This window comes from Ctenopharyngodon idella, chromosome 3, assembly GCF_019924925.1.
Source record: "Ctenopharyngodon idella isolate HZGC_01 chromosome 3, HZGC01, whole genome shotgun sequence".
NCBI classification, from domain to species: Eukaryota; Metazoa; Chordata; class Actinopteri; order Cypriniformes; family Xenocyprididae; genus Ctenopharyngodon; species Ctenopharyngodon idella.
In genome coordinates, this window is record NC_067222.1 from 20430869 (window position 1) to 20454118 (window position 23250).

Genomic DNA, 23250 nt, shown 5'->3' on the forward strand with positions numbered 1-23250 from the left:
TATTCTCGTCGCTTCATAACATTAAGGTTGGACCACTGTAGTCACGTCGACTATTTTAACTATGTTTTTACTACCTTTCTGGACCTCAAAAGGTGCAATGTCGTTGCTGCCTATGTGTGCTTCAGAAACTCTCAGATTTCATCAAAAATATCTTCATTTGTGTTCCGAAGATGAATGAAGGTCTTAAGGGTTTAGAATGACATGAGGGTGAGTAATTAATGACAAAAATGTCATTTTTGGGTGAACTAACCCTTTAAGTACACACGACACACATGTCTTAATGTAGTAGCCTATTTATTGCCTCCATATTTTGTTTCATATGAATAAAGGAATTATACTTCCATTACTTTGATACGATAGGCTACTCCACAAGAATGGACATTAATAACCAGTGTTGGGTATAAGTTACTCTAAAAAGTAATTACTAGCTACTAATTACATCTTCAACAGTTAATTACGCTCTCTAAAAAGTATTGCATTGCTTAATAATAAGTAGCCTACTTATTTTTAAATCCCATATAGTCTTTGAAAAGTTAAACAATACAAGAGTGGACATGAAACTGCTCTTTTAGTTCTGTCAAGTAAATAATATAAAATTGCATAAATTCTTAAACTGACCAAAGCATTCAAAGGGAGAAAGTTACATTAAAAATACATTTTAACACTAGACGTTAAATTTTGATAGACTAGTATAGCCTATACAGTATTTAATGCAATTACATCAGAAGTAACTGAATACAATTACAGAATATTCTGTAATACAATTATAGAAAAATTAGGAGTAATCCATCACTTTACTTTTTAAAGGGAAAAGTAATTAAATTACAGTAATTAATTACTTAGTGATGCATTACACCTAGCATTGTGACTAACCTAATAAATATAGATGAAGCTGAGGTCTTGGTCTGGAGCGAGGTTTACGTAACGTGAAAACAAACGGGGCATCTCAAATAAGCGCGCGCATACAGCTATCATTCTTTCATCACAATCTGCTGGAATGACGTCGAGCTGTCACTGCAAAAAGCAGCAGGAAACGAGTCATCGTAGACCCTGCAGTGAGTAGCCTGGAGGAAACCTGAGTTCCCCATTATGTAGCTACGAAAAAACAGAAGCCTCCTCTTGTTTTGACAGGAGGAGGTTGGTTCACACCATTGACATAGCCTATTTCATTCCACCAACAGCAGACCTTTTCACGCGCCAGCTGTGCAGCTGTAATCAAGCTGCACATTTTAATTCTGCATGGCACTATACCGCGGGAAATTCGCCGCTGCTTGTCCCATTTAAAATTCGCAGGAATTACTTTAATCAAAGACCAGTGACTGACATGAAACTCAATAACGGAGGTAAGAATTTTGTACTTTTAACTGCAGCATCTTTTTAAACTCTTGTCATATGGGCACGATGGCATAATGGCACTTGATATTTTCTGTCCTGCTTTTCATTCCCTATAACTTTATAAATATAGGCTAACTATTTTGGAGTTAATGGTTAATACAAATGCCGAATAATACTGCAACTGAAATGTTACAGTGACAATGTTATCGGTAACCGATTTGCATTGATGATGTGTTCGAGATGACTTGCACAGGTTTCTGTGAGGGTTCGGTTTAGGGTAGGGGTCGGACTGGTTAGGAGATACTAGGAGATCCCTATACTGATTTACCTTTTATTGGAGCATGCTCGGTCTTTTCTCTCTGTCTCCGCACACACGCACAGACATTCACGTGCAAAAACTTGTCAGCGCTGCCCTGCTGTGAAAGAGTTAAACGACTGAAAGGCTACATGACATTTCTCTTTTTTTTTTTTTTTTTTAACATTGAATCAATTTTTGTAGTGAATGAACATACATGTACATACATACATAAAAAGTAAGTAGAATAATCAATCAACATTTTAGAATTCTATGAACAATTTAGAATTCTCTCTCTCTCTCTCTCTCTCTCTCTCTCTCTCTCTCTCTGTGTGTGTGTGAGCGCACTACTAATTAGTCGAATCCCTCTTTTTGTGACCTGCATCTTAGTGCTAGGAAACGATCAGTTTTTTCACCTAATAACCCACACAGGGCGGATCCGCATTCAAGTCGCCAACCCGCGTGACTGTCACATTCGTTTTGGCGCCGCCCAGAGGATCAGCTCCGCCTCCGGGCGGCGCCGTAAATTCTGCTGTCAATCAGCGGATCCTGAACGGACCCATGTCGGATCCGCGGACGCGCACGCACCTTTACTGTAACGGTTGTATCAATTTGCGGATCCCAAACGGACCCGCCGCGGAGGTAAAGTTTTAATCGCGGATGCGGAGCGGATGCAGCGCGGAGCCACGGCGGGTCCGCGATCCGCCTTCGTTGCAGATCCGTCACTGCGCGCAAGTTGGACGCCGATACGGGTCCGTTCGCGGATACATTCAGGAAGTTGCTGTGTGGGAAATGTTGTGTTTTATTGTTTAATTTTATGAAGTTAGGGCAAAGTATTTCAAACTGTGTATAAAATATCTTTCTGATTTCCTCATAGTTAGGGCAGCTGGTGAGGAAGTGTTGCTCTATCTCCACTTCTTCCTGGCACAGTACGGGCAGATGCATCTCGATCGGTCAGCGTGTGATTGATCTCCCTTTCTCTCTCTCTCTCTCTCTCTCTATCTCTCATAGGCCTACATTATTAATGGCCATTCAGAACTTCTACTAGCCGAAATAAAATTATCAGCAATAAATAAACCAGATTATCGACATCACAGCTTAAATTTGCCTATTTAAATCGGATTCACTGATGGCTTTAAAGGTAGGCTATAGTTAACCCAAAAATGAAAATTCTGTCATCATTTACTCATCCTCAGGTTGTTCCAGACCTGTATGAATTTCTTTCTTCAGTTGAACAGAAAAGAATATATTTTGAAGAATGTTGGTAACCAAACAGTTGATGGACCCCACTGACTTTCATATTGTGGAGGAAAAAAAATACTATGGAAGTCAATGGTGTCCCATCGACTGTCTGGTTACCCATATTCAGGTTTGGAACAACTTGAGGGTGAGTAAATGATGACAGAATTTTCATTTTTGGGTGAACTATCCCTTTAAGTTTTACGCAAATCATTAACAAAAAATAAAATAGAAACAAAAATCTCAGTGACTTCTTTTAGCTACAAAACAGCATTAATTTTGTAATATCCAAAAACTGTCTCCACATGAATGTTTGATGACTTTGAAGATTAGTTGACATACTGTTTGATAAAGTTTTTCCTCACAAAGTCTGCTTACTGAGTGATTCATACTCCACACTCAAGTAGCCTACTCCAGTCCAGTCACACACCAGAGAGAAGCGATATTGCGAAATTGCGATATTGCCTAATGAGTTACAGTCAAAGAGTTGGGGGAGATGATTAGGATAAGTAGACACAAAACAGAAATTACAAAACATGACATCTTCACTGTAAAAATGTTTGTAATTTTAACGGGAAATGCATATGGAAAAAAATCTGAACTGTTTAACGGCATGTTCTCATAATAAACTGTAATCACTGATTCTTGAAATAAGGGTCAAAACATGTTTTATAAGTTAAGCTTTTATTATTTTATAATACATTATTTTTAAACTGATATATTTGTAGACAAAGGTGTCAGCTAATGAACCATGTAAGTAAACAGGTTTTTCTAATGTTTTTTTTTTTCTAAAAATGTACATTTATTCACTTCAGAACTTAATTTGTGTCAACTCCGTCAGACGCATTAAAAACATGCTATTTTTATTTGATTCATCCAACAACAGTGTAAAGTAATGGTGTTCAGTAAAGCAGCTAAGCGAAAAATAAATTCTCTAAATTTTTTTATGAGCAATCCAGTTCCTAAATTCCTTAATTCTCTACTCTCCTTTTTAATATTAAACATATATAACTAATGTTCTCAGGTAAATCAGACATGATATCATGTAGTTTAGTTGAAGTTTTAATATTTCAACAATAAATGGAAAAAAAATAATAAATTATTTCTTTCAAAATTAACAGAAATCTTCATCTGACGGTGTTAAATACTGACGGAGTTGACAAAAACTGATGGAGATGACAAAGGTCTACCTGAGGTTACAACAAGTGATTGACAACACAACAATTAAGACAACTAACTATTTTTTAAACTAATATTTAATTTAATACAACAATCCTTCCAGTGGTTTGTTGTTCTTCTTTTAGTGGTACAGTACGTCTCATTCTGGGTCTTCAGTATAGCTCACAGAATACGAGAAGCATGTGTTAGCAGGTTGTAAAAGAAAAAAGATGTGTGCAAATTATTTAATTTATAATAATATTCCATAAATAGCCTAAATAAGAATCATCAATTCTGATTTCAAGGTGACAGTAGATGCTATAAGGCATGTAAATCAGGCCAGATGTAAATAAAATCATGAAACAACATTATAATTCCCCATACGCAAAAAAAAAAAAAAAAAAAAAAAAATATATATATATATATATATATATATATATATCACTAAATAAAGAGTTTTTGTGAGCATTTGTCAACACCATCAGCTTACAAGTCAACTACGTCAGACATAAAACCTGACGGAGTTGACAAAACTGAATATTTCTTCCACCTTAACCACATATTGTACAGCGGAGCAATTTTGTTTTCTTTCTCAGCTGTAGCTGCCTTAATAAACATATCAAAAATGCCAAGATTTATCCCACAACTATTTACAGAAACTATTACACCAGGATGACGGAGTTGACATATTAAAGCTGTGGCCGCAGAGACTTCAACATTGTTTGTATAAAATATAAAAAACATATAAAATGTGTCCACAATGAGCAGGAAATAGGAAAGGGATCCTCAGAGTTAAAAGTGATTTATTCAGAATTATAAAAAAAAAAATTCTGACGAAGTTGACGCAAAGTGAAGACACTTTGATAGCCATTTTTTTATGGAAAATATAATTGAAGACTTTTTTTTTTTGTATTGTTTGATATATTACATATCTCTGCCTTTCAATTTAAATGTATATTTTTGAAATTGTCGCATTTTTAAACACTTAATGTTTGAAAACATTTAAAAACACCTCCCTCAAAACACATTATTTTTTAGCTTTTTAGGGACCCTGTTACTATTGTCTATTTTCAGAAAAGAATAATAAACTATTTTGAAATGTAAATAACAGTGAAATATCAGAAAAGGGTCTACTGTTATTATATTTGATGTGCATTTATATTTTTGCATTCTCATTTCGCTGATATATCAGTGTTATTTGCATTTTAAAATAGTTTATTTTCCTTTAATTATGGAAATAGACGCAAAAAGCAACACAATCCCTTAAAAAAGCGTGAAAATGAGAAAAACCGCACGGTCCCTAATTTGAGAGTGAATAAGAAGCTAAAAACGCGGAAGCGTCGCGTCTTTTAAAGTGAACCTGATAGCGTCAATAAGAAGCTGCGAATAAGAAGCTGGATTCAGCCTCGTTGAACACGTACTAACAGAGTCACCAAAGCGTCACGAGAGACTGCGTTAAATTACCTCATGTCTCAAAGCACATAACATTACAATAATAATGAACATATATATCTGCTGTGATGAACAACATTGCGAATACAAAAAACTGAATGTCTATTTGAAGCATTTTAAATAATGTTCAGTAGGGCAGCTGCTTTGTTTACGGGTTTCCGAGGTAAACTGCTGCATTTTTGCTGTTCCATCAGCACCATCTACTGTCAGAGAGTTAACGTGCACTTTCATTCAGCGCAGCACCATGTGCTTCTCATGCACGTTCAACGGGGCGGAGCCGGCCACCCCGCTCACAACTGCTGTTTCTGTCTCCTTTTTAATTAAGACAAGAATTGCGTTTATTTAAACGCAGAACCGTCTCTTTAAGACCACAAAAAACGGGAGACTTTTCAGACGCGCACTCCAACTTCGCCTTAGCGCCAGGCGCAGGTCAAACGCGCGCGGAAAGGATACAGTGCTGAATGAGCTTCAGTAGAACAACAGTGAACGGCGAACATTATAGCTTACGTCAGTGTTTCTGAACTGGGGGGTTGCAAGACCGTTTTGAGTGGGTCGCAATGTGTGCAGTCAAAGAAACAACAACATCAAACGTAAAATCCTTTTTTTTTTTATGATGCCACTTTTATTTTGAAAGACGTGTGTGAAAGCCGGTGACACTCTTGTCAGATGCTGAGAGAAACGCGATGTCCTTATTAGGTATCTGCGGTCAGTCAGTAAAACTCAGAAAAAAACGTAGCCTACTTTCCTGTCGTGTCAGCCGGTATACTGTGCTCACGGCGCGCACTTTTCAATCATGCGCAAATACGGCGCACTGTGTATTAGGCTTACTTCACTATAAATAAAGCGCAAAAGAAATTACGAGCATGCAGCGTCGTAGTTCTGTCGTCTATTAAGTCATGGAATAACCAAAAAGGCGAATAAAGCTGCGTTAGAACTATGCATGCATGTATTTGTTATATATAGCCATGCGTCACATGTCTCTGGACTAAAATATTCTGCTATGTGAGATCACAATATAAGGCGCAATGCTGATATGTAATTTTTTAATGCATAAATAAATGTGAGAACTGTGCATTTGTACTAGAAGATGCTCATTTTATATATAAAATAATTAATTTTACATTCTGGCATTTATGTGCTGTTGACTTCCGCCCTTATTCACATTCTTGCAAATGGGAATTCAAAAGAGAACACATTTTTTTTTCTTTGTACTGAGTTTAATTTAGATATGATAGAGCTGTTGCAATTATTTATTTTGACAAAATAAAGTTAAACATTTAGTGTTTACTTTTTCGGTTCGTTTTTGAAACAGACAAACTCAGAATTGTTGAAGAGTTCATTGATTATACATAAAATTCAATGAAGGTTGAATAATCTTTGAACTACACTACAGTATGTAGTTATCTGGATGTCTCATCCATGAAGATGCAACAATGGAGAACAAGCTATTAGGGGTTTTGAGAACCAGAACAAGCTGAATGAACAAGTTGAAATTTGTGAGCCACTTTATTAATATGCCTACAGGTGAGGAATAATTTTTTTAAAATGGTCATATTCACTCAGCATTCCATGATCTAATTCACTATCTCAATTACAATTAAGTACAAATGAACTGTATTCAGTTGTGTTGTAGGCACAGTCCAATAAATTATAGTCAGACTCATTTTTATGTTGAAATAATGAAGATTTCTGTGCCACCCCAGACTGATTGTTGGCCCCTGCCTGGCCACCCCTATGAAAAAATCCTGGCCCCGCTCGTGCCACATTGTGCTTGTTAACATATGAGTGCGCGTCCCTTTGATGCAGAATACAGCGGAGTTGTGCATTTTATACGGTTGATGGGGAAAGTATTCTTAAAATGTATTATAAAAACTGGAATAATTCGTAATAAATAAATATGAACGGTATTTTGAAGTGCCCGCGATAACGATATTCATTATCGTGATATATCGTATTACCGAATATTGGCAAATGTCTAGTTGACAGGCAGGTAGGACATCATATCATTGCATTCAGGCTGAATGCAATGATTGGACTAACATTTTTTTGGCCCTGAGACTTCCACAGAAGATATATGTACATTTGTTTTAGTATTTAGACCACTTCTAATATTGATTGCTATCAGTAGGTTACGTAACTTGAGTTACATAATCAGATTACTTTTTCCAAGTAATTAAGTAACACATTACTTTTAAAATTGCAACAATCTGAGTTACTTTTACAAATAAGTAATGCAACTTTGTTTTCCCATGTAATGACTGACAGCTCTTCTTTCCCATGCAGAGGCGTTGTGTGTAAACATGACAGTTATTGACTAAATGTGAGCATTTACTCATCTCACTTGCACAAAAACAGATTCAGAATTCCTCAAAATGAATAAAAACAGTGAAATGCAAACTCAGAATAATTACATATATTAAATTAAACATACTTTATGTATTTAATCTCACTTTATTAACCAGTGTCTTTGCTGCTGACCTTCGATGATCCAATTCAACCATACTAATAAGCAAAAATTACTTTAGAAAAACATCACATTTGTGATCAGCCTGAAGCTTATTCATTTCTCTTTTGGTGTGAAAGGGTCTTTACATTTGCCAAAAATAGAACTTTTTTGTTGTTATTAAAAAACAAACAAGCAAGCTCAGCCCAGGTGAGAAAAAGTTACTTTTTATGAAAAGTAATGCATTACATTACTTTTGCAATACTAAGTATTAGTATTAGTTACTTTTTTTTAGGTAGTAATGCAATATTGTAATGCATTACTTTCAAAATTAACCACTGATTTCTATCAGGATGTGAAGAGAGTTTCAACCAGTACAACAAAAAGTGTTTATAAAAAACATTGCATACCCTACCTTTAAATGGAAAACTGTGTGAGTGGCGCAGCAGGATTTTGAGCAGCCTCTAGTGTTGTCGAGTGGTGCCGCCCGTGTGCGTTAACTCATAGAAAACATGTGTTTGAATTTTAAACACGTGGAACTTCTTGTCCAGTTGTCCTTCTTGTTTATGCTCTGTTTTGCTAATTTTGGAGGCACATGGTTAAAGGATATAAAAAATTCTTACCACAGGTACCATACTTGAATGTCTCTGGAGGCCCCTAATAAAAGTCTGGAGACTCCTGTGCTGCCGTGAAACTGACTATGGTATGTATTTAAAGGGTTTCCAAAATATCAATATTACATTCTAACATATATAATGCTTTACAGATCATTAACTTGCAATGTTTGTTCATATTACTCTAAAGCTTTAATAAACACCATTGGCCAAAAAAAATTCTGTATGTGATGTCTTACCAGAAATAAAACTATCAGAGGAAGAAACAGAACTAATTCCCATCATCACCGATGTCCCTAGCTCTGCCCGTCCATGGTTTTAAAACTGAGGAGAAGATGATGGAGTTTAGTAAGGTGGGGTGAATACACGATTATTGCTTCATAAGTTATTATGTTTCATTGGGTTGTTGCTCATGGGCTCGCCACCTCTGTCTCTACCTGTGCATGCATTAGGAGCTCCTGTTTTCACTTTCTGGAACAGCTCTCCTGGAAAAGACCTTCCCAAAACACCCAGACCTCCGGTCCATTTGTTTCACTGGAAATGGAAAACCGAGTCCAGTATCGCATTATAGAAAACAATATTTTCTTCATATACAAGTAAAAAAAAAAGCACGGCACTGTTATTCTGATAATGCTCAGCTGTAACTTCAGGAGTATTCAAACTTGATGAAATTAATGTCTAAACTGTTTTACAATTGCATGAGAAAACAGATTGTCATTTTTTTTAGCCCTATACTGGATTTGTTAAAGGTCCCACCAAGGTTACCTTTGGTTCAGACAAGCAGATTAATGCTGTTGTGAAAAGTAACTTCTTCCAGCTTTGGGCTGTTAGCACACCGAAATCTCAGGTACTTTTATGTGTTTTGTTTGTTTGTTTTATTTACTCTGACAATTTATGCCTGGTACTATTAAGAGGGACCATATTTCATCTACACTGGCCCCTCTTTACTGGTTACCAGTCCAGTTTAGAATTAAGGTATTGTGCTGCAGGGATGACATATTTTTGTAGGCCAACCTGGAAAATGAAGAAAAAAGCTCTGAAGAAAAGTGTATTATTCGGAAGCATAAATACAATGGACAGAAGTAAAAAAGTAAATGTAGGCTATAAATTAACAACAGCACGGTCACATGACTTCAACGTCACCACCATTAGGCTTCTGACAACTCTATCAGTCTTTATTTCAAAAACATTTCCCCTGAAAATTTGAGTTAGAATAGCTTGCAAGATCGTGATAATGAACACAATGAGGCTGTAAAAGTGGACGAGTGAGTAAATGAGTTTACATGTTCGACTGATGACGTTTTACATTTAATGTTAAAAACTTGCCTTAAGACATATATTTGTATTGGTTTTCTTTTGTTTTATGTCTAAGTATATGTCTATCTATGTTATTGTGCACAAATTTTGTAAGCACTTTTTTTCCATTTTTTTGTATGTTAAAATTGTATGAAATGAGATTTGCAAAAATGTATACTTCCAAAACTGAATGCATAATGTATATTAGCCAGTGACAGATAATCAGGGAGAATTTTGGTGTGATTTGTTAACCTAACAAACCCAGTGTTTTAGTTAGGTTAGCAGCTTATTTCTGCCTCTGTGGAATTGTAGTTGAAATGGCAGAGAACTTATTTTTTTTCCAAACTAAATAAAAATGAAAGTGAAAGTGTTTTCTTCTCAGCAACACTAATTTAACTCTACAAAGTCATCACAACTCTTGGCAGCAAATCTGAAATATTGTGGAAGCCATAATAGCTTACATTGGAATCTGATGGTCAAAGGACATTATATTGATAATTCAAGGGAAATTCCAAATATCCTGTGTTGTCATTGGATTTTATTTTGCATGTACATGCAGCACTTCCCAGAAACTTCCCATTTTTTTTCTCACAGCATTGACATTTAGAGTAAGCCAAACAGTTCTTAAAATTTAAAAGGCATGAAATGTAATGACATTTACTCAGGAGCTCTCGGAAAGAAAGCCAAAAGGAAGTACAGTTTAATCAGTCTTTGTGGTTTTGTTGTTAATGTCAGTGCAGTCCGCAATAGTCATATCAGAAAGTCATCCTCTGACACATATTGGTCCATTTTAAGCTCATGAAACAGATTGGAACGCTAATGACTGAATTTGTTTAAATCACAGCAGTGGAATGGCATTTGGGGCATGTTAGAGACAAAGACTTTGTCACAGGTATTGCACATTTAAATATGAATATATGAAAACATATCAAAGCTTATGGCATTTCTAAAGTACTTTTTATGGTATATGTAACATTATATGATGCAATGATTTTTATTTGTTATTAATTAAAATATTATAAATTATTACTTACTTGACAACACAAGCAGTTGTGTGGGAAGCTTGTGTAACAGTTGTTCATTAATATATTATTTAATGTCTGCTCAGGAAAAGATTACTTCTTTGATATAAGCTATGCCCCCTGTTTCACCGACAAGGGTTAAGCCTATAGTCCCAGACTAAAACGCATGTTTGCGTTTTATATATCATAAATATGTCACTGCCACTGCCAAGATCCACAGCAGTAATGTTTTTTTCGAAGGCATGTTTATAAAAGCCACTAAAATGCCTTAACTGAAAGCCTAATGGTGGCTTAACCTAAGTCCTGTCTGTGAAACCGGGCCATGAAGCTCTTAAAAACCTTTGCAAATGACAGATTATTAGGTGCATTTGTATTCACATGCTGTTTCCCTACAGATTAATGTATTCATTTAAAGTCGGATAGTTTGTTTTATACTGATGTGAAATTTTCATTCTGAGCAATTGCTTCTACATGCATTGTAGCTGTTCATTAAACTGTGTGGAGTGGTTTAACTAGCATAGACAGAGATCAACAGGGGGCGCTATGCTCCATTTTCACTTTCAACCAAAAAGAAACCAAAGAGCGCCGCCCAAACATGCGCGGGAACAACAACCGTTTCTCGGCAACAGGCAACGTGCTCACAGCTATCTTCAGGACTCTTTAAAACAACGAGATTTAGCTGTTATAATGGTGCTGTTGGTAAAAACACCGAAGAAAAGAAAATGCCGATTAAGGCCATTTAATTCTGGGGATATTTTAACGAAAAAGAGAAGAAAATTAGTGGAGTTCATTCATTTCCTTCTTGCAACAGCTGGCAAAATTTTTATAAGGGAAGGAATTTTTAAGGAGTTTAAAAGGTAAGCATTTCTTCCATTATTGTGTTTATGAAATTAAAAAAACATACAGACCTTATGAGCACTTGTTGAACTTGAAGTTTAGCAGAAATGTAGGATATCACTTGTTTGTGATATATTTACCATTATCAATGTCTTCTTAATGATGTAAATATTTTTACAAATCATAGTGTTTCTCAATGGGACTTGTAGAGGCACTTTTTGGACATTGATTGATGTTGAGTGATATATAAATTTTGAATAAATGTTGCGGAAGTGCATTCGTCAGATCTCGGAAGAGAAACAAGCAACATGAAGAAAGAAGCGCAAAATAAGCCTCTTCCCTCACGAACATAAGAGAACCGATGTTTTTTAAATAAAAATATAAATACAGATAAGCTCTAAACGGCAGTTTATGCTTTTACAAAAGAAACCTAAATATTTGCCGTGGTAACGATTATTGGTGCCTCTTAATGTTGGCTAGTGAAAATATTCCTGCATAAAATGAAAAGAATTTAGTCATTTTAGAGTTTTGACGAGGTATAAGTTAAATGACTTTTGATTGGTTGTATGTAAGTAAAGTCGTCTCTGATTGGTCAATGGAAAACATGTGTTTTCAGTAAACATTATGCTATTAAGAATAAAACCTTTATCTTTCGCGGTGTGTGTGTAGGGGTCGAGGCTGGTAAAGACAGAAACACAAACCGCAATGTCGTATAATAATTACATTATGCAGAGTGTAACATGGCAACCTTCGTCGTGTGCGTTGCCCCTCCTTCCCTTTCATTCAGTCAGAAGGACAATTTCGCCCTCGAATTTAAAGCGCGCAGCTTACGCGCACACTGCCGTTGCTGCGAGAAGTTTGCTTGTATTTGTCGCCTTTGTAAATTAAGTTTATAAAGGACATTAACACGATAATGGCCACACCAAATACTCATGGTATGGAAACCAACAGCAGAGGTGAGAAATACGTGGTTTTACTGAAGTGGTCTTAAAACCTTCTGATGAAACACCGGCGCGCTCTTCATCTGTTTCGCACTCAAGAAGATTATCCGATATTGCTTAGATCAAATTATCATCCACTATTTCGGAGTTGAAGGAGCGCTTTTTACACTATTAAATGCATCATAAACATCGTAATAGAAGTGATTTGTTGACATTAGCGAACAATCGTCCTGAGTTATGTGTGTCTCGTGCAAATACACGACGACATTTTCGTGATGGATTCCGTTAAATAGAAGTGATTATAACCAATTTGAAGACAAGTTTATGGTTTAAGCTACTTTTCAGAGATGTTCATTAACAAACAGTGGTCGCTAAGATAGAATTATCTTATCTTGTCTTATCGCAGGTGGCATTTTTGAGTGTATCTGGAGGCCATTGCTTAGAGTCTGGAGACGTCTGTGCTGCCATGTTGGACCTGATGAGCCTGGTGTGTATCTGAAAAATTTCTACATTATCATTAGGAAGCACTTCATAATAACTTTATTAAGTCATTAACTAATATTATATAGCCTAATGCTGAATAGATCAGCAGTTCATGAATGAGAATAACAAAAAGGAATGTATATGAGAATGTAAGTAATCATTTTTGAATATTACATTAATACTTAATGTGTGGTATAGTATAAAGTTTTTCTTATTAAGGTCCCACTTTATATTAAGTGTCTTTATCTACTATGTACTAACATTTAAATTAGTCATTTGTTACATATTTTGTAACTACATGTTTTATATTGTACTTATAAAAAATACCTGCATGTAATTACAGCTGTAATTAATCTCTGTAATTACATCTATAATTATTTACACTGTTGACCCTTCTCTTGCCCCTTAACCCACTCTTAAACCTAACTTAAACCTAAAACATTTTTGTACATCCTAGATTGTCTTCATTTGTAAAACTAAGTCAATCAATCAAAAGTCACAGCCAATCAGAACACAGCGTGGGCGGGTTCTCGCGGCAAGTGCACGCCACGGCACCAGAGATTAAACTTGATGGCACTCGCAAGGAAGTGGATAAGTACATAATCAAATTCACAAATATTACCCTATTTAAACATTAATAAAAATACATACCGAGTTACTAAAACAACCAATGTCATAGAATACATTTGTACCATCGTAGCTGGTTAGGACAACCGGTAACTTGAACACCTCTGATTGGTCATTATTTTCAACAGAAATCCCTGTGATTGGCTACAGTACTCAACGCTGCAAAATCACGTTGTGACATTGGCAGCACCGTTGATCTTTCATGACACGAATATAACATCCAGATCACTTTAATATACTTACTTTTCTGTTTTATTTAAAAATACAAATTTGATGTTACACATAGTAATATAACTCCATTAATCATGCATGCAATGAATACAATTATATAAGTTAGATTGACTTGACCAGGCAGCCAAGGTATGGCAGTCGCCATACCCTGCCATACCCAATTGATGCCCCTGTGGCCTTCTTTCTCTGATGACGTCATTTTTATGGCTTGGGTAGAGCATCCCCTCCAACTGTCAGTCGGCTGCAAGCTTTGACAGTGGACTGAACAGAGCGCCCAGTTTTCTAGATCCAATTAATTCCTAGCGGGAAAAACCAACCACGCCCTCTTTTTTTCTCACTCAAGATTCTGTTTCACTTGGAAAATACATCACAATACTGAAGCTGGTCGCGACTTCTGGTTCACACTGACTTTAAAGACACCTAATATAAAGTGTGACCCTTACTCATTCTAAACAGCATAAACACTGTGGAAAAATAAACAGATCTTTAATGTTTTACCAGAAATAAAACTTTCAGTGGAAGAAACGTCACCACTCAATGGCCAAAGCTCTGTCCGTCCATGGTGAAGATCCTGATGTTGTTTTCTTCACACAGGTGAGACAAATTAATTGTGACCTACCCTGGCTTTCATTCGAATGCACAGTTTTGGTGATGTAAATGTATGAGTCACTCCACACCTCACAGTGCTTCTCAAACCTGTCCTGGGAACCCCCTATCACTGCATTTTTTTAGATGTCTTCCTCATTTAACACACCTGATTCAAGTCACCAACCCTATAGCAGAGGCTGCAGGACTTGAACTGGGTGTGTCTGATGGGGGAGACAGGAAAAAGAGCAATGGGAGAGGGTTGCCAGGTCAGATTTGAGAAGCACTGTAGTAGGGATGGGGGACATGGCCAAAAAAAAAAAAATCATATCTAGATTTTTTTTTTTTTTTTTTGGCTGAATGGCAATGTACGGTATATATCTCGGTTTTTGCTAAATTTTTCTATTTGGATTTAGAAAAAAGAAATCTATTTATTTATTTAGAAAAAATCTTATTTCATATCCTGCCCAGTGTTGTCCTACAAACAATGTTCATGTTAAAGTCTATGAAAACAAGTGAATAGTGAATGTATCCATGTAGTCTATGCAATAGATGTGCAAACAATGGTCAAATCACATTATATTCTAACATTGTAACATTACAATCTAAAAATAAAAATAATGCTTTTTAAAGCAGAAGTTAAATTCACTAGACTAAAAATGAAAATAAATAAAAACAAAAGCTCAGACTTATTATATTAGGCAATTTTGATTTCCCCATTACAATAGTCACTTTACACTTACTGCTACCACAAAAATACACCACCTCGTAGGTTTAAAATTCTACATTCAACATATATTTTAGCAAAACGTATATTTTAGTCAGAATTATGGCGCTCCTATTCGATTGCGCTCCGTCGGTTTCATGACGGTGCTCGTTCACTGAAGTTTGAAGTTTACTGGAAATTAACTCACTTGCATAAGGCTCGTCCACTCCTGACAGCAAAATAGAAATATTTGCATGACTTTCTAACATTTCAGATGGAGAATATACCTAGACAAGTAGTTGTCCAGTGTGGTTCCTTTAATTCAGCGCAGGTTTGTGGAGAATGCGGTTGTGAGTCCTGAAAATGTGCAGTTGTCAGTTCGGTTATAGAACGGGGTTGTCACGCTCATAAAAACCAAAAGACTGTATGAACGCCACTGTATTAAGCGGCACTGCCATACTAGCCATTAGCATCTGCGCAAGAGTTTGTGTGAAACATGACGGGATTTGGGATGAATGTAAACACTGTGACTCGTCGACACGTCATTCCATGCAAATAAACATTTTCGTAATCGATTACATTGATGCATCATTCCAGCCCTAAAGCACTGCGCTAGAATGATATGCTTTTTATTTTACTGATCATCTTTTAAGGAAAACATCCTTTAAATGTATTTTTTTGTTGTTGTTGTTACTTTTGCTCTGGCTTAAATGCCTTTTTCCTTGATTAAAATTGTATGCCATCAACTATAATGTTAAGATTGTGTGTCAAACTTGAACCATTTTTTTTACATTTTAATATAAACAATCTACACGTCAACATCAAATACAAATGAAACAGTCCTTTTGAAAATGCCAACTGGTACACAATAAAGGAAAATATTCAAAAAAAGAAAATTAACCATATTTTTTTGGTACAAAATAATCACATGGACAACTAACAAAAAATTTCACCAGTATTGTTTTCAGTTCACACACAATAACTCTTCAGTACTGCACAAGTTCAATGAACAGACAAAAATCAACAAAAAAGATGATTAAAGAAATCAAGAAAGCAAATTCCCAAAACAAACAATAAGAGAGGGATATATATATATATATATATATATATATGCAACAAAATAGATAATAACAAGGGTTCACCAAACTAAATGTATTAAATGACTGTAAAAAGCAAAATCAGTTGAAGAAAATTAAAGTCAGTTCAAACCAGATAATGTTATTTTCACTGTACCATCACAATAGAGATCAAACAAAAAAATAAAATAAAAATAAGAATGTGTACCTGCTGTAAGGATGTTGTGGTTAGCCTCATTGATGCGTCATTGATGCCTCATTGATGTGTCATTCCAGCCCTAAAGCACTGCAAACTTTCTTTGCAAACACACAAAATCACCTTCTCAATAGAGATATATGAACGAACAATGGACATTTCTAGGTTAAATGAACTATAGCACTGTAAAGGTCTATAGAGGTATCTAAGGAGACCATAGCAAATATAATTTTAGCATTACCATTTGCCCCAGTGATGAAAGAAAAAAAAAGTCCACTATTGCCTTTCTATGGCTTTCCAATAGATGGAAAAAAAAAAAAAATAGAGAGAGAGACATATATATAGATATATAGATCATGACAGTCAGGGAGACTGGTAATTTAATGCCAGGGTACTATAACACAATGTATAGTGTTATAAGTGTACATTGTTATATAAAAATATTTTGTAACATTACTGTACTAAAAATATATAATAAAACAATAATAATAAAAAGTAATGGTTTTATTTGGGGATAGAAATAGTAATATAACAAAAGTGATCTATTTCTACCTTGGATTTTATGCGTTAGACCAGGGTTTTTCAAAGACAGTGGGCCAATAAGGCAGTGTTTTTCAGGCAAGTCTAGCTTAGTATTCAAGTAAAAAATACAAAAATTGAATAGTCTTAACTGTATGAATTAAATATGGTACAAAAGCTTTTCGGTCAAAGGAGTGGGTGATTCTCTCGCAAATATAAATAAATGCATTGAATTTGGGGGACATTTTTGCTCCAAACAGCGGTTAAAGGATTAAGGCCCCAATATACTTTAAACAAAATCGAAGAACGAACTGATGTGACGTCATTTCGAACAAAATCAGGCCGAAAGCAAACTTTCTGGAAAAGTTTGCTTCGGCTGGTAAACACCTTCGTACCACCATTGGTCCGTGGCCATTACGTAAGGTAGGTGTGCGCAGAGGCTACTCCTTCTTTCACTCAGAAAATCTGTTCCAGTTCATTTCTCCTCTCGAGTCCGTAGAAGTCAGATGTCTGCGAGTGAAAACATGAACACTAGAAAGCTGCTTTATAGTAGAAAAAAGACTGACACTGTTTTTTGGTGTTTAATATGAGAAAGCTGTTTGATTTTAAGCAATCTACAGAGCTCGTGCAAACAAACATATCCATGTTGCCATGATCAGATGCTTTTCTTATGCTTTATTAAAAAGTCCTTGCTAATTTCTAAATTTTGTTGTTTAATTTGTTACTGAGAGGACATTTTTACATATTCTAACCGTCGCTTTCAGCAGTGTGGGTGGCGTCAGATGTTCAATTACAGTATATCGCTGCTCACGTATTTCGAACTTCATTTTACACCTAAACGAAGAACAAAAAAGAACTTTGCTTGAAGTATATCGGGGCCTTTAGTTCACTTTAAAATTACCCCAAGATTTTCTTACCCTCAAGCCATGCTAGGTGTATATGACTTTCTTCTTTCTGATGAACACAATCAGAGAAATATTAATAATTGTCCTGACACATCTAAACTTTATAATGGAAGTGAACGATACCAAGTATGAGCTGAAGAAAGTGCATCTATCCAAAACAAAATGTGTACTCCACACGGCTCTAGGGTGTTAATAAAGGCCTTCTGAAGCGAAGTGATGCGTTATGGTAAGAAAAAAAAAAAATCCATATTTAACAAGTTATGAAGTAAAATATCTAGCTTCTGCCAGACCGCCTTCCGTATTCAACTTGCAAAGAAAGTGTAAAACTCTAGCAGCAAATAAGGAAGGCGGTCTGACGGAAGCTAGATATTTTACTTTAACTTTTTTTAAATGGATATTTTTCAGACACAAAAGCATCGCTTTGCTTCAGAAGGCCTTTATTAACCCCCCGGATCCGTGTGGAGTACACGTTTTACTTTGGATAGATGCACTTTCTTCAGCTCATACTCGTTGGTCTCATTCATTGCCATTATAAAGCTTGGATGCGTCAGGATATTTATTAATATATCTCCCGATTGTACTCATCAGAAAGAAGAAAGTCATATACACCTAGGATGGCTTGAGGGTGAGTAAAGCTTGGGGTAATATTCATTTGAAAGTGAACTAATCCTTTAATTTCTGACCTTGGTTAAGGCTATAGAAGATGAATCTGTGATTAACATCCTACTTGAGATTACTAATTAAAGTAAAAACATTTTTAGTGTATGATTAATGTTGTTTTTTTGTCTTCATATTTTCATCAACAGTGTTTGAATTCAGATATTTTAGTTATTGTCATCATGTGTCACTATTTTTGTCTTTTATTATATTGTAAAAAAATCAAAAAACCTTCAATTAACATTTTTACTAATTTTGTTGGAAAGTTTAATTTGCTGTTATTCAGTGCAAATACAACAGGCCAAATTTCCAAACAAATACAGTAGTGTAGTAATTAATAAATAATGAATAAATAAACAATTAATAATGTAATTAAAGGCCTGTTCACACTAAGGATGATAAATATAACAATAAAGATATAGTTTTAAAAATTATTCTAAATTAAAAAGAATAGCATCCACACCACAATAACAAAAAAAGGAACAATATCATTGGAATCGCTTTCAGAACTTTTTTGTTTTCCAGCTGATGAACAATAAAAACATTGACAGCCATTCAGAATCCATCCTGATTTAAAGAGCTTGAGCATTTAAAGCGGCAGACCGTGCACTTATAATAAACAGAACATTATTGTTTGTTGGCGTGGACACTTTTATAGTTATCTTGGTAACACATTACAATAACATGTCATTTGTTAACATGAACAATGCGTCTATAGCATGTATTAATCTTCATTAATGTTAATCTCAACATTTACTAATACATTAAGATCAAAATTTGTATCCGTTTATAGTAGTTAATGCACTGTTAAAATAATGATGTACAAATATATTGTTCATGTCAGTTAAAGGGTTAGTTCACCCAAAAATGCAAATTATGTCATTAATTACTCACCCTCATGTCGTTCCACACCTGTAAGACCTTCATTAATCTTCAGAACACAAATTAAGATATTTTTGTTGAAATCCGATGGCTCAGTGAGGCCTGCATAGCCAGCAATGACATTTCCTCTCTCAAGATCCATTAATGTACTAAAAACATATTTAAATCAGTTCATGTGAGTACAGTGGTTCAATATTAATATTATAAAGCGACGAGAATATTTTTGGTGCACCAAAAAAAACAAAACGACTTATATAGTGATGGCCGATTTCAAAACACTGCTTCAGGAAGCTTCAGAGCATTATGAATCAGCGTATCGAATCATGATTCGGATCGCGTGTCAAACCGCCAAATTACTGAAATCACGTGACTTTGGCGCTCCAAACCACTGATTCATAACGCTCCGAAGCTTCCTGAAGCAGTGTTTTGAAATCAGCCATCACTATATAAGTCGTTATTTTTATTTTTTTGGTGCACCAAAAATATTCTCGTCGCTTTATAATATTAATATTGAACCACTGTACTCACATGAACTGATTTAAATATGTTTTTAGTACATTAATGGATCTTGAGAGAGGAAATGTCATTGCTGGCTATGGAGGCCTCACTGAGCCATCGGATTTCAACAAAAATATCTTAATTTGTGTTCTGAAGATTAATGAAGGTCTTACGGGTGTGGAACACCATGAGGGTGAGTAATAAATGACATTATTTTCATTTTTGGGTGAACTAACCCTTTAATGCATTAATATTAACAAATGAGACCTTATGAGGCACACATGTAATTGCTCATGATCTCTTCACCTCTTTTTTTATATAGATGATCATTTTTGATGAATTGATGACCAGCAGAATTGTTGGACCTACATTTGGAGCCAAGTTTAAAGACTGAGAAGATTGATGTACTTCCCCTCAAATCTGCCTGACGTGTCCGTCCCACCGACATACTGACAGAATGTGATGTGTTCTGGACAAGGTACTTTATTACTACTGTGCACTCAGGAGAACAAACCATGCAGAAGCTTTTCAGGGACCGACCTTTGGCTTCAAACCTCTGGACAGCATGATCTTCCTTTTTGCCAAAGTGACAAAGACAGTGTTCCCTTTTGGATCACCTTGAATGTCCAGAACATTTGTATGAGCCAAGAGGGGTTTGATCTAGTGCACCAAACAGTTGGTTTAGGTCAGTGGAAGCAGGCATTGGATCATCAGCCCCTCAACTTGAAGATAATGAAGCACTGTACCAGTGAAGTGTCCTTAAGATTTAGACAGGTACTGTTGTTTTAAGTGTTAAGTTTTAATGAGCTTATGCACACATCGATGTGTGAATGCTTTCACACAGAAATCATGATTTATCCATAAGTTCATACTAGTATTTTTAGTCAAATTAGAAAGCATTTACACCACCTGAGATCACTCAGATATTTGGTTTGTGTGCTCTCATGTGAGAATGCACCTCTAGAGATCGAGGAAATGTTATGTAAATTATTCCCTGCAGACACACATTCTCCCATTCAGAATAATCCACATTAATCATCATAAGGGCTGCAAAACATCCATGACAGCTGTTAACCTGTCCATGTTGGCAAATGATCATGGCTATGTGGAATATATAAATCATTTTAATAGCACGGCCATTCGAAACTCGAGGGTCTACCATGTGCGTAGTAAAGGGATCACCGACAATCATTTTGGGCGGCCACGGGAATTAATGTAAACACAGATATCGGATACGATTTGTGTCTAAAGTAAATGCAAACAGGCGGGCCAAAAAATCGGATATGGTCAAAAGATAGGATCTATGCATTAAAGGATTAGTTCACTTTGAAATGAAAATTAGCCCAAGCTTTACTCACCCTAAAGCCATCCTGGGTGTATATTACTTTCTTCTGTCTGATGAACATAATTGGAGAAATATTAATAAATATCCTGACGCATCCGAGCTTTATAATGGCAGTGAACAGGACCAATGAGTATGAGCTGAAGAAAGTGCCCCCATCCAAATCCATCCATCCAACTAATCCTTTAAAACTTGCAGTGTAAATGCAGCCAAAGACAAATACTGTTGTGATACATTGCTCATGCTTCTCTACTTGAATCTCTTAAAGGGATAATTCACCCAAAAATGAAAATTCTGTCATTTATCTTTTGTGTGTTGTGTGTGTAGAACATACATAAACTTTATATATTTAACCATTTTGGTTATCATTGACTCACTGTATGGACCAAAAAAACATTTACATTTCTCAAAATATACAGAAGAAAGTCATACAGGTTTGTAATGACATTAGGGTGAGAATGTGACAGAATTTTGGCTGAACTGTCCCTTTAAGCAGAGGGTCGTCACATGAGCATGACCGTTTACATTCTGTCTCAGGATTGGAAATGTAATTTATAATATGTAGAGATAAAATCATGTAGATGATATGAAGACGTCTTGATATATTTTATTGTTGAGTATGAAGATGTTTTTCTTGCTCTGAACCTTAATATCTAAAAGAATGCCTCCAGTGGGATTTTATGGGACACCTGAAGTTCCAAGAGGTATGTGTTTTCCTCAGGGATGTTGCAACAATCACTTGCTCACATTACACGAGTATTTAAAGAAGGCATGCGGGTTAGTGTCTGTCCTGACAAGACAAGGTGTTTTGACTTCTCACAAAGTGCCTACACTGGAAGTTAATGCCAAACTACAGTAGTCAACATTTGAAGTGGATCAAAAAAGTTAATCAAAGTTGTCCTAAGAACTAAGTTGTCCTAAGAAGGTTTTAAGACAACTTTGATGAAAGGTTTTGATCCACTTCAAATGTTGACTACTATAAATCGCTTCCATTAAAACCAACAAAGCTGTCTGCAGTGCAGATAAGCAACACTGAATGCCTAGTCGCTTGCAGTGATGACAGCGCCACAGTGGACAATGTTGTTGTGAAACTTACCTTTACAGTAGGAATAGTGGCTGATTAAAATCTAGCCTCTCTCTGTGTCATCTGGCAGAAGCCTATTTAACAAAATTTCACCCATAGCTTGTCCAGGATGCAGTCTATCCTAAAGCAGGGTTTCTCAACTCTCAGCTGATCAAATTCATTAGTTCCAGATGGGTTTGATCAGGATCAGTTGAGAAACCCTGTTTTAATGGTTCTTGACTGGTGTAATGGAGGACTGTAGAATTCTTGGTTTTAGGTCAATATATTGTTAGCACTTATCCTTTGCTTGCACTTAAACTTGGTTGTGCCTTCTTTTGCTAATATTTATTTAGACAAACTAACAAGCGCTAGTTAAAGGACTGTTTTACATTAAGTCTTATTTTATGAAGTTGCTTAATATTTAAGTATATTATTTATCCAAAAATATGTGCATAAATGAAAATACTGTGATATCTATTAAGAAGTTGGTTTGTATTGTATGCAGTATAGTGTTGATGTTGTTGGTTTTTTTGGGGCGGTCCTTGACAACATGGATGATATACAGCCTCAATGTGTTACATGTTTTGAACAATAAAGTTAAATGATCCAAATCCATTTCGTGGCTTTTATTTATATTGCACTAGATGGCAAGCAGCACATGTAAATCTTTTCTAATAGGCTTTCCTCAGGTTATATATGCAAAATGTGGTCAGTTGGAGTTATTGTGCACTGCATTAGTGTACAAATATACAGATTGTAGGTACTGTGCCAACTTTAAAGACTGTCTTCGGGCAAAGGCAAGTTATAAACATTCAAAGGTTTCAAAATAACCTTAATTTTATTGAACA

At 35.6% G+C, this 23250-nt stretch overlaps 2 long non-coding RNA genes across 3 annotated transcripts; both read left to right on the plus strand.

The window, feature by feature from the left end:
* Window positions 1-1062: 1062 nt before the first annotated feature.
* On the plus strand, window positions 1063-10204 carry LOC127510109 (uncharacterized). Its single transcript, XR_007929492.1, has 4 exons — window positions 1063-1343; window positions 8551-8625; window positions 8779-8889; window positions 8989-10204. It is a non-coding gene; the product is annotated as an uncharacterized LOC127510109 (long non-coding RNA).
* A 1214-nt stretch (window positions 10205-11418) lies between these two features.
* LOC127509511 (uncharacterized) lies at window positions 11419-23017 on the plus strand. 2 transcript variants are annotated; one of them, XR_007929263.1, is made up of 4 exons: window positions 11419-11711; window positions 13039-13119; window positions 14475-14567; window positions 20320-23017. It is a non-coding gene; the product is annotated as an uncharacterized LOC127509511 (long non-coding RNA). The 2 variants fall into 2 exon arrangements; XR_007929264.1 differs by lacking the exon at window positions 11419-11711 and adding an exon at window positions 11952-12647.
* Window positions 23018-23250: the final 233 nt, after the last annotated feature.